This window comes from Euprymna scolopes, chromosome 38 (assembly GCF_053919585.1).
Source record: "Euprymna scolopes isolate OS-2025 chromosome 38, ASM5391958v1, whole genome shotgun sequence".
In the NCBI taxonomy this organism is placed as follows: domain Eukaryota; kingdom Metazoa; phylum Mollusca; class Cephalopoda; order Sepiida; family Sepiolidae; genus Euprymna; species Euprymna scolopes.
The window spans coordinates 48,779,658-48,797,078 of NC_136519.1; positions in this window are offsets into that span (position 1 = coordinate 48,779,658).

The window sequence follows — 17,421 nt, forward strand, 5'->3', positions numbered from 1 at the left end:
TACTGTTGCACGCAATAATTGTCTCTCACTAATTAAGCTCCACCAGCAGGGAGACGCTCTTCTCCCATGGGTTCCCACATGCTGAAAAGACATTGTAATCTCAACAGTACTCAAGTATCCACAGACAAAATGAAGTGCAGCTCCTATAGCATGGCCACATCTATTCCCAGAGACAGTATGTCTGTCTAGACACGAGCCACCCAGTCTGAAGACCTCAAACCCCTGGCATTTAAACTTGCCAAGTTAAGAGTCATAGTTTGTTACTAAACTATACACTGTCACCCATAGTTCCAAAGTTCTCCAGTGATAGGACGCCGCTGCAGTGCACCATGCTCAGGTTTATCAATTCCTTAGTAATCTGACAGCATTGTGCAAAGCTGCCAACATCCAGAGGTATGTTAGTTTTAGTTTTAGAGCCCGATACAATGACAGGAGCACCAAGATTGGAACCCTTCCTTTGCATTGGGGGGAAAGTTTTTCAAGGGAAGGGTCACTGTCTCTCATTAATTAAGTTCTCTGAATCGCCTTGCTGGCAGCCTCCATCTGCCAAACCGAGGTTTTGCGGCTGGTGTGCAACTTGATAAAGGGTGGCATCCGGGAAGTTTTTGGGGGATTCAGTGTCTTTTCCCCCCTATCTGTTGGCAGTCTAGCAATGGCTTCAGATTTCTCCTCTGCCAGAGCAGGAGGTCCGTACCGACAGACAACGGTAAGGGTGAGGGGCTCAACTTTGTATATGTCCTCCCCAGATTTAAAGGGGAGAGTATTGAGGTCCTTTATCTTTAGCAAAGAGGGAGATGCCGATTGGCTTCTTTTCCTCCTTGGTTCTTCATGGTCAGAGTGGAGTAGTCAGTGTGTGGGTGCCAGTGTCTGATTTAAGTGCAGTGTGGGGTTTGGTTTGGTGACCGGTGTTGGTGGTGGGACTGTGGATTGTACTGTGTGTGCATGTGTAGTTGTTCTGGGAGTGGGTGTTGGTGGTGTATGTGTGTTGCTGTTATTGTGTTTATATTTATAGGGGGCAATGACCACTTCCTTGCCTCTGTTCTTCATTCTTTTTTGTCCTTTTTTGCAGGACCAGGGAGTGGTAATATAGCAGTGATCTACCTCTCGCATTCTGCTTCCTCTTCGTCAGAAGAGCTCTGTTTTTTCTCTTTGTCCACTGATGGTGGGGACTTGGAGATCCTGATTACTCTTCTTCTTCTGCTGCTGTTGTTGTCGCTTCGGCTGCTGATGCTGATGCTGATGATTGTGCTCCTGTTGTAGCTGTTGTGGCTGCTGCTTCGCCTGTTGCTGCTGTTGTGACTGCGGGTGCGATTGTAACTGCTGCTGCTCCACTTTTTGTTGCTGTGGGCATGGCTGTGGTTGTGACCGCTGCGGCTGCTGCTGCCTTGGGGCAGGTGTTGGGGCTGCGGCAGAGGTGGGTGTAATTTTCCTTCTGTGACCCGCCACTGTGCTCCAACCCTCTTTTATTACATCCAGAGGTTTAGCTAATTTCAGAGCGGGTGCTGGGGCCAACTTTGGCGGAGCGTCTTTGGCTCCTTCTTGGGCTGGCTTTGGGGAGGCTTTTGCTGCTGGCTGGGTGGTGGCAAGTTTCTTGGGGCACTCTCTAGCCAGGTGTCCCTGTTTCTTGCAAAACCAGTGCAGACGGCGGTCCTCCACGACCGTCGTCATGTTCCAGTTATGATGCACGACCACCGCAGAAATTGCAAAAAAGTCCTCTTTTTTCAGTTTCAACGGCACGAGTTAATCAGACTTATAGATGCCATTGCAAAACTTCACCTGGTTCACTTGTTCCATCTCCTCAAACTGGCTGAAGAAGGCGTCCAAGTATTCAGCGCAAAATCCAGTGGGCATGCTGAAGATGTGGACCCGGGTCCTTCTCTTGGTCCAAAGGCCAAGTAATTGCTTATGGGGTTAAGGGTTGTAATCAACACCTTTTAACTTTAATATGAATCTGGAAACTGCAGTTAAAACTACACTTGTGAGCGAGGATCTTTAGATTTTAATTTTACTGGTAATTTGAAATCATGAAATATTTATTATTTTATTAAATGCAAATAAAATAGGTAATTAAAAGAATCGTTTTTTGGTATCGGAATTCTTTTAATTTTATTTGTTTTAGTTAAAAGCAAAATCTTTAACTGCTGATAGTAATAATAAACTAATAAATATTATTCTTATATTTTATTGGCTCACATAAAGCTTTCACATGAGTCATAAAGGAGATCTCGTTGAGAACAACCTGGGGTGTTTCCTGGGAGCTGAGTGGCAACAAGTCTCCCCAGATTTCTATTACTGTCCACTTCTTTCAATAACATTTGCAAATGAATTTGCATAATCGCAACAGCTGCTTACCATTGATTTCTTGCTAGCAGCGGCCACTGGCCTCCACTGGAGTTTAAGTGGCAATAAGCCTCCTCAAGGTACCAGTTCTCTTGGCATTTGTCCAGCGGAGCACTCTCAGTGCTCTCTTTTCAGTCTTTCCATCCTCCTTGAACCTTCTCGACTATTTAGCATCATTATTTGGAGGGGCGGTCATTGAGTAATGGGGATGGGGATGAAGAACTTATAGATATGCAGCTTCAATGTTCTTGGTTTCATTGTGTTTTATCTCTGCAGTAGTTCGTCCGGCCCGTGCAAGCAGTTCATGTATTAGTCTCCGCATTCCAGATTTTCCTTAATATTTCAGCTGTTTTCATTATTGTTATTCGTTGTATCTTTTCAGCCATTCCTTTGATTCCAATTTCTCCCATTCTCTTAAAGTTTTTCGGAATTGTTTCGAGTACTCCTACTATTATAGGTACTATCTTGATTTTTTTATCATCCATATTCCTTTCAGCTCTCTGGCTAGCTCTGTGTATTTGTTCCGTTTCTCCTTTTCTTTGATATTCATCCTGTGGTAAGCTGGGACAGCAAAGTCTATGATTTGGCAGGCCTTTTCTTTCTTGTTAATTATTACGACATCTGATCTTCTTGCTTGGATGGGTTTATCCGTTTGTATGTTTATGTCCCATAGGATTTTGTGATTTTCGTCTTCAATTACTGTTGCTGACTTATGCTTGCACCATTTGTCTGTGTGTTTGAGATGCAGTTGTTTGCACAATTACCAGTGTACTGCCCTTCCCACTTGGTCGTGTCTGTTCTTGTATTCTTTTTGGGCTAGTTTGCTACATTCACTTACTATATGGTTTATCGTTTTACTAGCATTTCGGCCCGGTGTTGCCCGAGTGTTTGGAGGTGTATACTGAGCAAAAAAAAACAAAAAAACACAAACAAAAAAACGGTCCATTTTTTTTACTTTGACCCCTATTATGACCCCTAAAATTTATTGTTTAGGGCTCAAATCAGGTTATTAAGTTAGATCCATGCCCAAGGAACCTATATCTAAAATTTTAAGTGTTTAGACCCAACATTGTCGGAGGAGTTTGGTAGAGTTCTCAAAAGTTAAATCGTTGAACTTTGACCCCTTAATCACCAAATATCTGTCCGAAAACGGATCACATCGATTTTCCCAAATCTCAGTACCCTGTATATCAAATTTCGAGTCTGTAGACTAGAAATTGACAGAGTTATTGCGTATAGAAATTACACAGACACACATACACACACAGACAGACGCTTTCACTTTTATATATATACTAGCATTTCATCCCGGCGTTGCCCGGGTGTTGGATGTGTATGTTGAGCAAAAAAAAAAAAAGTAGTAGTAGGAAGGCAGGCTCGAACCCATACCACAAATGAGGAGAAGAACGGGCTAAAATCTAATGTTTATGCTGTTACGACCACCGACTTCATATACCTCACCACAGTGAATTAGATTACAATACATTGTAGCGTAAATTGCACTGTCGAGAACCTACTGTTGATTTTATCAAATTATTTTTTTTAGATATAATGGTTTGAATTAAAGTTTAAAATGTAAAAGGCAAGTATCATACTTCAATTGTGCTTTAAACAAAAACATTAATTTTGAACGCACCCCTGTCATATCAAAGGACCTACTTTGATGTTATATGTCGGGCTTTTCAGCTTGTGTGGTAATAAAGCTTCTCAAATGCACTTCTGATTTTTAGTATTTTTTAAATATATTTTTAGTATTATTTTGGCTGTATTAGGTGTTATCGCCTGTTCTTTCTTTCATCAAATTATTTCAATTATCGATCGCTATCGAAGACATTCCAATACAAAACCTAGCAGGCACGTAAAGCATAAAGTATCTACACGTGAAATTTCAAAAAATCGACCCAGCCGTGACCGAGTCCATAGGGAACGAACTCAAAACACACACACACACACACACAAACACACACACAGTTCCTTTTTTATGATAGTAAAGATTTTAAAAAAGGAATCAAAATTTTGTTCTTACAACTAGTTCAAATACAAAACACGATCCTTTTTTTCAGCTTTTTCAAAATTAAAAAAAAAATGATTGAAATAATTTATGGAAGAGGCAACAGCAATCAAAATATTACAAACAAAAATATATTGGCAAAGAATGAAATGTACATCTTCAAAATAACACTCAACCTATTTATCGGTATCTCTTGAAGGAACACATGACAAGCTCCTAAAAAACGCCAAGGTTCCGCGGAACACTCGTTGAGAAAAACTTGGTTATAAATTGTTTTATTTGTATATAGTTAATTATAGTTAAAAAAATTATATTTATATATTGTTAATTATAGTTAACAAAATTTATATTTATATATAGTTAATTATAGTTAAAAAAATTTATATTTATATATAGTGAATTATAGTTAAAAAATTTATATTTATATCAAGGCCGCCAACCCCCAATATTTCCTCCTGTATCTGAAAACACACTATGTGATATACGTATATCTGTACGTGATGTTGCCAAGCTAATCAAAAACCTTGATTCCAGTAAAGCAACTGGCCCGGACGGTATTCCAATTATAGTACTCAAAAAACTTCAACCTGAACTAGCGCCCATACTTACAAAACTATTTAAACGTTGTCTTAAGGAGAATAGTTTCCCATCTCCCTGGAAAATTTCATCAGTACGCCCTGTATTTAAGAATTCAGGTGATCGCTCATCTCCCTCTCAGTACAGGCCAATAAGTCTCCTGTGCGTCATGAGTAAGTTGCTGGAATCTGTGTTAAATACAGAAGTAATAAACCATCTCAACAAAAATAACCTTCTTAGTGACACTCAATATGGTTTCCGTTCTGCTAGATCTACAGCAGATGTGCTTACAGTTATATCTCATAGGATTAGCAAATCTCTCGACGGAGGCAACCTTTCTAGGGCAATTGCTCTTGACATATCTAAGGCCTTTGATAGGGTATGGCATAAAGGTTTACTTCATAAGATCTCTAGCTATGGTATAGCTGGAAATGTCTTCTCAATTATTAAATCATTTCTTTCTGATAGGTTCATAAGAGTAGTAGTTGAGGGGCATAAATCAGAAGCCCACAGTATTAATGCCGGTGTCCCTCAGGGGTCCATCCTGGGCCCAACTCTTTTCCTGATCTACATTAATGATCTTCCAAATCACATCCTTACATCATTTGTAGACATTTATGCTGACGACACTACCATTTATGGTAGCACATCTAAGACAGTAAACGACCAAGTTCTCTCCAATTCTCTCTCCTCTGATCTTGAGCATGTAGTACAATGGGGGAAAGGAGTGGCTGGTTACTTTTAATGCATATAAAACCAAGCTTCTCTCTTTACATCATCAACATTCTGATCCTCATCTGGCATCAATTGAAATAAATGGCTCTCGTCTTCAGGAGGCCTCAAGTTTTGACAAGCTTCTGGGCTTGACCATTACTCCTGATCTTAAATGGAACACGTACATCAAATCTGTTGCCAAGGCCGCTGGAAAAATGGTGGGATCTTTCTATCGATCCAGTAGATATCTCACTGCTGATGCAATTCTCTATTTATATAAGAGCCAGGTACATCCAAGGATGGAATACTGTTGCCACATCTGGGCAGGAGCTGCTAGAAAGGACTTGTCCTGCCTTGATAGAGTGCAAAATAGACTTCGTAGCCTCGTAGGAGATGTCCTTTTCTCTTCCTTGCAACCTCTATCTCACAGAAGAGATGTTGCGAGTTTGTCTCTGATGTATCGTCATTTTCATGGAAAGTGTTCGACTGAGCTTCAATCTATGGTCCCCCCTCGCAAAACTTTCACAAGAAACACTCGTCTAGCTGTAAACACTATCAATAATTCCCCCCCACTCTTTATCTGTGCCTAAACCTAAACGTAGATTCCATGAACAAAGCTTTTTTATTAGAACTGCACGCCTGTGGAATTGTCTTCCGTTTTCCTGCTTTCCGGCTGACTACAATATGGTTGTGTTCAAGTCTAAAGTAAATAAGTTCTTGATGAGCCGTTCCATATAAGTTATCAAATTTTACAAATTTTCATTACTAATGATTATTATATTGTCCAATTTCTACTGTACACTCTTTAACCCTTATCCTTGAGTGGCCTCTTGGCCTTGATAATGTGGTGATACCTATGAAAAAAAAAGAAAAAGTCCAATGTGAACAAGTTCTAATTGAATCGTCCCCCTAAGTAATCCAAGTTACAAAATTCCCACTGTTTACTATGCTAAAATCACAATGACTAATGTATACCTATTAACCCTTATCCTTGAGTGGCCTCTGGGCCTTGATAAGTGGTGACACCCATGTAAAAAAAAAAATAGTTAATTATAGTTAAAAAATTTATATTCATATATAGTTAATTATAGTTAAAAAATTTATATTTATATATAGTTAATTATAGTTTTAAATTGTTTTATTTTTATATAGTTAATTATAGTTTTAAATTGTTTTATTTATATATAGTTAATTATGTTTTAAATTGTTATATTTATATATAGTTAATTATAGTTTTAAATTGTTTTATTTTTATATAGTTAATAATAGTTTTCAATTGTTATACTTATATATAGTTAATTATATTTTTAATTATAGTTTTAAATTGTTTTATTTTTATATAGTTAATTATAGTTTTAAATTGTTTTATTTTTATATAGTTAATTATAGTTTTAAATTGTTTTATTTATATATAGTTAATTATAGTTTAAAATTGTTATATTCATACATAGTTAATTATAGTTTTAAATTGTTTTATTTTTATATAGTTAATTATAGTTTTAAATTGTTATATTTATATATAGTTAATTATAGTTTTAAATTGTTATATTTATATATAGTTAATTATAGTTTTAAATTGTTTTATTTTTATATAGTTAATTATGGTTTTAAATTGTTATATTTTTATATAGTAAATTATAGTTTTAAAATGTTTTATTTTTATATAGTAAATTATAGTTTTAAATTGTTATATTTATATATAGTTAATTATAGTTTTAAATTGTTTTATTTATATATAGTTAATTATAGTTTTAAATTGTTATATTTATATATAGTTAATTATAGTTTAAAAATTTATATTTATACATAGTTAATTATTGTTTTAAATTGTTATATTAATATATAGTTAATTATAGTTTTAAATTGTTTTATTTTTATATAGTTAATTATAGTTTTAAATTGTTATATTTATATATAGTTAATTATAGTTTCAAATTGTTTTATTTTTATATAGTTAATTATAGTTTTAAAAAGTTATATTTTTATATAGTAAATTATAGTTTTAAAATGTTTTATTTTTATATAGTAAATTATAGTTTTAAATTGTTATATTTATATATAATTAATTATAGTTTTAAAATTTATATTTATACATAGTTAATTATAGTTTTAAATTGTTATATTTATATATAGTTAATTATAGTTTTAAATTGTTTTATTTTTATATAGTTAATTATAGTTTTAGATTGTTATATTTATATATAGTTAATTATAGTTTTAAATTGTTTTATTTTTATATAGTTAATTATAGTTTTAAATGGTTATATTTTTATATAGTAAATTATAGTTTTAAAATGTTTTATTTTTATATAGTAAATTATAGTTTTAAATTGTTATATTTATATATAGTTAATTATAGTTTTAAAATTTATATTTATACATAGTTAATTATAGTTTTAAATTTTTATATTTATATATAGTTAATTATAGTTTTAAATTGTTTTATTTTTATATAGTTAATTATAGTTTTAGATTGTTATATTTATATATAGTTAATTATAGTTTTAAATTGTTTTATTTTTTTATAGTTAATTATAGTTTTAAATTGTTATATTTTTATATAGTTAATTATAGTTTTAAATTGTTTTATTTTTATATAGTTAATTATGTTTTAAATTGTTATATTTATATATAGTTAATTATAGTTTTAAATTGTTTTATTTTTATATAGTTAATTATAGTTTTCAATTGTTATATTTATATATAGTTAATTATATTTTTAATTATAGTTTTAAATTGTTTTATTTTTATATAGTTAATTATAGTTTTAGATTGTTATATTTATATATAGTTAATTATAGTTTTAAATTGTTTTATTTTTTTATAGTTAATTATAGTTTTAAATTGTTATATTTTTATATAGTTAATTATAGTTTTAAATTGTTTTATTTTTATATAGTTAATTATGTTTTAAATTGTTATACTTATATATAGTTAATTATAGTTTTAAATTGTTTTATTTTTATATAGTTAATTATAGTTTTCAATTGTCATATTTATATATAGTTAATTATATTTTTAATTATAGTTTTAAATTGTTTTATTTTTATATAGTTAATTATAGTTTTAAATTGTTTTATTTTTATATAGTTAATTATAGTTTTAAATTGTTTTATTTATATATAGTTAATTATAGTTTAAAATTGTTATATTTATACATAGTTAATTATAGTTTTAAATTGTTTTATTTTTATATAGTTAATTATAGCTTTCAATTGTTATATGTATATATAGTTAATTATAGTTTTAAATTGTTTTGTTTATATATAGTTAATTATAGTTTTTAATTGTTATATTTATGTATAGTTAATTATAGTTTTAAATTGTTATATTTATATATAGTTAATTATAGTTTTAAAATTTATATTTATACATAGTTGATTATAGTTTTAAATTGTTATATTTATATATAGTAAATTATAGTTTTAAATTGTTTTATTTTTATATAGTTAATTATAGTTTTAGATTGTTATATTTATCTATAGTTAATTATAGTTTTAAATTGTTTTATTTTTTTATAGTTAATTATAGTTTTAAATTGTTATATTTTTATATAGTTAATCATAGTTTTAAATTGTTTTATTTTTATATAGTTAATTATGTTTTAAATTGTTATATTTATATATAGTTAATTATAGTTTTAAATTGTTTTATTTTTATATAGTTAATTATAGTTTTAAATTGTTTTATTTTTATATAGTTAATTATAGTTTTAAATTGTTTTATTTATATATAGTTAATTATAGTTTAAAATTGTTATATTTATATATAGTTAATTATAGTTTAAATTGTTTTATTTTTATATAGTTAATTATAGTTTTCAATTGTTATATTTATATATAGTTAATTATATTTTTAATTATAGTTTTAAATTGTTTTATTTTTATATAGTTAATTATAGTTTTAAATTGTTTTATTTTTATATAGTTAATTATAGTTTTAAATTGTTTTATTTATATATAGTTAATTATAGTTTAAAATTGTTATATTTATACATAGTTAATTATAGTTTTAAATTGTTTTATTTTTATATAGTTAATTATAGCTTTCAATTGTTATATGTATATATAGTTAATTATAGTTTTAAATTGTTTTGTTTATATATAGTTAATTATAGTTTTTAATTGTTATATTTATATATAGTAAATTATAGTTTTAAATTGTTATATTTATATATAGTTAATTATAGTTTTAAAATTTATATTTATACATAGTTGATTATAGTTTTAAATTGTTATATTTATATATAGTAAATTATAGTTTTAAATTGTTTTATTTTTATATAGTTAATTATAGTTTTAGATTGTTATATTTATCTATAGTTAATTATTGTTTTAAATTGTTTTATTTATATATAGTTAATTATAGTTTTAAATTGTTATATTTATATATAGTTAATTATAGTTTTAAAATTTATATTTATACATAGTTAATTATTGTTTTAAATTGTTATATTTATATATAGTTAATTATAGTTTTAAATTGTTTTATTTTTATATAGTTAATTATAGTTTTAAATTGTTATATTTATATATAGTTAATTATAGTTTTAAATTATTTTATTTTTATATAGTTAATTATAGTTTTAAAAAGTTATATTTTTATATAGTAAATTATAGTTTTAAAATGTTTTATTTTTATATAGTAAATTATAGTTTTAAATTGTTATATTTATATATAGTTAATTATAGTTTTAAATTGTTTTATTTATATATAGTTAATTATAGTTTTAAATTGTTATATTTATATATAGTTAATTATAGTTTTAAAATTTACATTTATACATAGTTAATTATAGTTTTAAATTGTTATATTTATATATAGTTAATTATAGTTTTAAAATTTATATTTATACATAGTTAATTATTGTTTTAAATTGTTATATTTATATATAGTTAATTATAGTTTTAAATTGTTTTATTTTTATATAGTTAATTATAGTTTTAAATTGTTATATTTATATATAGTTAATTATAGTTTTAAATTATTTTATTTTTATATAGTTAATTATAGTTTTAAAAAGTTATATTTTTATATAGTAAATTATAGTTTTAAAATGTTTTATTTTTATATAGTAAATTATAGTTTTAAATTGTTATATTTATATATAGTTAATTATAGTTTTAAATTGTTTTATTTATATATAGTTAATTATAGTTTTAAATTGTTATATTTATATATAGTTAATTATAGTTTTAAAATTTACATTTATACATAGTTAATTATAGTTTTAAATTGTTATATTTATATATAGTTAATTATAGTTTTAAAATTTATATTTATACATAGTTAATTATTGTTTTAAATTGTTATATTTATATATAGTTAATTATAGTTTAAAATTGTTTTATTTTTATATAGTTAATTATAGTTTTAAATTGTTATATTTATATATAGTTAATTATAGTTTTAAATTGTTTTATTTTTATATAATTAATTATAGTTTTAAAAAGTTATATTTTTATATAGTAAATTATAGTTTTAAAATGTTTTATTTTTATATAGTAAATTATAGTTTTAAATTGTTATATTTATATATAGTTAATTATAGTTTTAAATTGTTTTATTTATATATAGTTAATTATAGTTTTAAATTGTTATATTTATATATAATTAATTATAGTTTTAAAATTTATATTTATACATAGTTAATTATAGTTTTAAATTGTTATATTTATATATAGTTAATTATAGTTTTAAATTGTTTTATTTTTATATAGTTAATTATAGTTTTAGATTGTTATATTTATATATAGTTAATTATAGTTTTAAATTGTTTTATTTTTATATAGTTAATTATAGTTTTAAATGGTTATATTTTTATATAGTAAATTATAGTTTTAAAATGTTTTATTTTTATATAGTAAATTTTAGTTTTAAATTGTTATATTTATATATAGTTAATTATAGTTTTAAAATTTATATTTATACATAGTTAATTATAGTTTTAAATGTTTATATTTATATATAGTTAATTATAGTTTTAAATTGTTTTATTTTTATATAGTTAATTATAGTTTTAGATTGTTATATTTATATATAGTTAATTATAGTTTTAAATTGTTTTTTTTTTTTATAGTTAATTATAGTTTTAAATTGTTATATTTTTATATAGTTAATTATAGTTTTAAATTGTTTTATTTTTATATAGTTAATTATGTTTTAAATTGTTATATTTATATATAGTTAATTATAGTTTTAAATTGTTTTATTTTTATATAGTTAATTATAGTTTTCAATTGTCATATTTATATATAGTTAATTATATTTTTAATTATAGTTTTAAATTGTTTTATTTTTATATAGTTAATTATAGTTTTAAATTGTTTTATTTTTATATAGTTAATTATAGTTTTAAATTGTTTTATTTATATATAGTTAATTACAGTTTAAAATTGTTATATTTATACATAGTTAATTATAGTTTTAAATTGTTTTATTTTTATATAGTTAATTATAGCTTTCAATTGTTATATGTATATGTAGTTAATTATAGTTTTAAATTGTTTTGTTTATATATAGTTAATTATAGTTTTTAATTGTTATATTTATATATAGTTAATTATAGTTTTAAATTGTTATATTTATATATAGTTAATTATAGTTTTAAAATTTATATTTATACATAGTTGATTATAGTTTTAAATTGTTATATTTATATATAGTAAATTATAGTTTTAAATTGTTTTATTTTTATATAGTTAGTTATAGTTTTAGATTGTTATATTTATCTATAGTTAATTATTGTTTTAAATTGTTTTATTTTTTTATAGTTAATTATAGTTTTAAATTGTTATATTTATATATAGTTAATTATAGTTTTAAATTGTTTTATTTATATATAGTTAATTATAGTTTTAAATTGTTATATTTATATATAGTTAATTATAGTTTTAAATTGTTATATCTATATATAATTAATTATAGTTTTAAATTATTTTATTTATATATAATTAATTATGTTTTAAATTGTTATATTTATACACAGTTAATTATGCTTTAAATATATATATTTATACATAGTTAATTATGTTTTTAATTATTTTATTTATATATAGTTAATCATAGTTTTTAATTGTTATATTTATACATAGTTAATTATGTTTTAAATTGTCATATTTATACATCGTTAATTATGTTTCAAATTGTTATATTTATACATAGTTAATGATGTTTTAAATTGTTATATTTATATATAGTTAATTATAGTTTTAAATTGTTATATGTATATATAGTTAATTATAGTTTTAAATTGTTATATTTATATATAGTTAATTATAGTTTAAAATTGTTATATTTATATATAGTTAATTATAGTTTTAAATTGTTTTATTTATACATAGTTAATTATAGTTTTAAATTGTTATATTTATATACAGTTAATTATGTTTTAAATTGTTATATTTATATATAGTTAATTATGTTTTAAATTGTTATATTATTTGAAATCTTTGGACTATTGTTTTTATCTTGCGTGTTATTTTCACAACGTTTCCGTCGGTATAACCTCCGAACTTTTTTAGGTGTATGCTGTCGAACTCGAGAATCTTTCTGTTGAACAAAACCCTTTATTTAATTCATGGGTGTTTTGTCAGCCATGACTGGGTGGAAGTCTTAAGTACTTAGCAATAGTATTTTGAGTGTCGTCCACATTGAGGATCGGACCTTCAACCACCTGAAGAGTAACTTTACAACTGATTTTTCCCAAATACTTTATCCACTATGCCGTGTCTGACGGAACGAGAACATAATAACCTATAGATTAAATAAAGAGTTCAATTCAAAATTCCGTGCAGATCTCCAAGTTCAACAAAAAGATTCCCAAGTTTGACAATATACACTTGAAGAATGTTGGAGGTTATATCGACCGAAATAATGTGAAATTAATATCCAAGGTGAAAAAAGTAGTCCAAAGAATCCAAATAATTATAACTAGCGGGATCTGTGGAAATTCCACAGGGGACTCATTCATATGTGCGCGAGCCTTTCCTAGTCTCACACAAAAACACGTTCACATTTCAAGCTATGTTACTTGTCACATACATACGCACACACAAGCATACGCACCCATGTCCACACACGTACATATATTCACGTTCGCGTACATACACTCACATTCACTTGTATATACACACACACTAACGTACACACATGTACTCACACACGCGCACACGTACGCACACAGGGACGACGTCACTTGCTTTCAATGGAAATCCACACATGCACAAAAGACCACCGGAAACAAGTATAAAAGAAAGAGCAATAAGCGACTTCTTCCTTTTTAGGACCAGCTTTCGAGCTGGTCGGTCTACGGACCGACCGCGCGTACCTCACGCCATTTACTACTATGTGAGACAAAAACCTAACAGACCGTACGTACACATTCTCACTCTTTCTCTGTCTATCTACTACTGGTCCCTGAGAACACCTTCACGTAGCTGACTGCTAACTGACGTCAACCCTCTATCCTTTTCTTTGTCTACACGATGGACTGCCATTTCTCGTTCTATTACATTACTTACTTCTCTTCCCACGTGCAAACAAACGATAGTGATCAGAACTTGAGATGAACACACATTTCCTTTTCTTTCTACAACACCAGTCCCGCAACGAACGATGGTTACACCCGCATGGACATGAACACATGTTATATCTAAAACATTCATTCTTTCAACAGTAAATAAACGACACGTTTATCTTATCCATCAATTGAGTTTTTGTTTCCTTCAATTCCATTCGTTTCATTATTTTCTTGTAGCGAGTTAGGGTATTATATCCTGGTCTGCAACATATGTAATATATTGATTAGTGATGGTACGATTTCAATATTTTTCGTACTAAATTTCTGATTTCAATACGATTACCGATTCCGATTCTTTATAAATATTTTATTACAAAATTGTCACTTTGTCCCAATTACTGGAAAAACACATCTTAAATGTGCCTATGTTTTCTCAAACCTAAAAACACACTTGTGAGGGGATTTTTTTTTTTTTTTTTTTTTTTACATAGTCATCACCACATTATCAAGGCCCAGAGGTCACTCAAGGATAAGGGTTAAAGAGTGTACAGTAGAAATTGGTCAATATAGTAATCATTAGTAATGAAAATTTGGTAAATTTGATAACTTATATGGAACGGCTCATCAAGAACTTATTTACTTTAGACTTGAAGACAACCATATTGTAGTCAGCCGGAAAGCAGGAAAACGGAAGACAATTCCACAGGCGTGCAGTTCTAAGAAAGAAGCTTTGTTCATGGAATCTACGTTTAGGTTTAGGCACAGATAAAGAGTGGGGGAAATTATTGATAGTGTTTACAGCTAGACGAGTGTTTCTTGTGAAAGTTTTGCGAGGGGGGACCATAGATTGAAGCTCAGTTGAACACTTTCCATGAAAATAACGATACATCAGAGACAAACTCGCAACATCTCTTCTGTGAGATAGAGGTTGCAAGGAGGAGAAAAGGACATCTCCTACGAGGCTACAAAGTCTATTTTGAACTCTATCAAGGCAGGACAAGTCCTTTCTAGCAGCTCCTGCCCAGATGTGGCAACAGTATTCCATCCTTGGACGTACCTGGCTCTTATATAGATAGAGAATAGCATCAGCAGTGAGATATCTACCGGATCGATAGAAAGATCCCACCATTTTTCCAGCGGCCTTGGCAACAGATTTGATATACGTGTTCCATTTAAGATCAGGAGTAATGGTCAAGCCCAGAAGCTTGTCAAAACTTGAGGCCTCCTGAAGACGAGAGCCATTCATTTCAATTGATGACAAATGTGGATTAGAATGTTGATGATGTAAAGAGAGAAGCTTGGTTTTAGATGCATTAAAAGTAACCAGCAACTCCTTTCCCCATTGTACTACGTGCTCACGATCAGAGGAGAGAGAATTGGAGAGAACTTGGTCGTTTACTGTCTTAGATGTGGTACCATAAATGGTAGTGTCGTCAGCATAAATGTCTACAAATGATGTAAGGATATGATTTGGAAGATCATTAATGTAGATCAGGAAAAGAGTTAGGCCAGGATGGATCCCTGAGGGACACCGGCATTAATACTGTGAGCTTCTGATTTTTGCCCCTCAACTACTACTCTTATGAACCTATCAGAAAGAAATGATTTAATAATTGAGAAGACATTTCCAGCTATACCATAGCTAGCGATCTTATGAAGTAAACCTTTATGCCATACCCTATCAAAGGCCTTAGATATGTCAAGAGCAATTGCCCTAGAAAGGTTGCCACCATCGAGAGATTTGCTAATCCTATGCGATATAACTGTAAGGACATCTGCTGTAGATCTAGCAGAACGGAAACCATATTGAGTGTCACTAAGAAGGTTATTTTTGTTGAGATGGTTTATTACACAGATTCTAGCAACTTACTCATGACGCACAGGAGACTTATTGGCCTGTACTGAGAGGGAGATGAGCGATCACCTGAATTCTTAAATACAGGGCATACTGATGAGATTTTCCAGGGAGATGGGAAACTATTCTCCTTAAGACAACGTTTAAACAGTTTTGTAAGTATGGGCGCTAGTTCAGGTTGAAGTTTTTTGAGTACTATAATTGGAATACCGTCAGGGCCAGTTGCTTTACTCGAATCAAGGTTTTTGATTAGCTTCGCAACATCACGTACAGATATACGTATATCACATAGCGTGTTTTCTGATACAGGAGGAAATATTGGGGGTTGGCGGTCTTGGTCGCAAAGGGTAGAATTAGCTGCAAAGTTCTTGACAAAGAGTTTGGCTTTGTCTGATGCTGACGAGATTACCTCAGGTCCATTGATAATAGTTGGGATGGAGCACACGCTTCTGTTCAGGATTCTGTTTGCTATTTGCCAAAACTGGTTGGAACCAAGCCGCTGCTCAGCTACTTTGGACTTAACAGATTGAGCATACAACTCTCTTGCGTTCCTTATTACTTTCTTACAATGGTTGCTGGCAGTCCTGAAAACGGCTTTAGTTTCCATACATCTATTACGTTTGAAGCAGTGGAAAAAGTGATTTCTGTGCGCAATGGCAGCAGCACATTCTGGAGAGAACCATGGCTGGCTGTTAGGTTTTTGCTGAAACTTTTTAGAGGGTATGAAATGGTCAATACCTACAATTAACCATTCTGTCAGGTCTAATACTATAGAGGACACATCCTTTTTAAACATGGAATGCAGAGGTAGATCAGATATAAATGTACGGAAGCTATCCCAGTCAGCCTTAGTGTATCGATATACTGTACGATGAAGTGTAAGAAAAAAATGTAAGGAAAAATTCAAGATGGCGCCCGACTCTCTCTTTAACACGGTAAGATATCCTCAACACGTCACAAGAAGCAACAGCCACACGATTCCCCAGCCAACTCAATCGTCACTCCCCCACGTCTTTCCCCTCACCCGCTTTTATCGTCGTTCTAGGCCGGCTAAATTTGCATATTCCGAGAATTCGTGTGACTTTGCGAGACATCATACTTTACAAAAGACGGCGGTCGCCATCTTGGTCCTCTTTTCTATTTTTGGTCGGTAACGCTGAGCTGGTCTCGAGGTAAGTCTTTTTCCCCTCATCCGTCTCTCCCACGTACCCACACAACACGCAAACACGCGGGCGCTTATCTCCTGGATGCATGTTACACTCCCCCCTGATCTGATGATCACATAGAGAGCACTGGGGGGGTGGCCTTTTAGTGCGTGTGCTTCTGCGAAGAGGTACATTCACTGTTTCAGATTCGGGCTCTGGATCTGGTTCCGCCTCATCAGATGAAGTATCGCTATCAGTC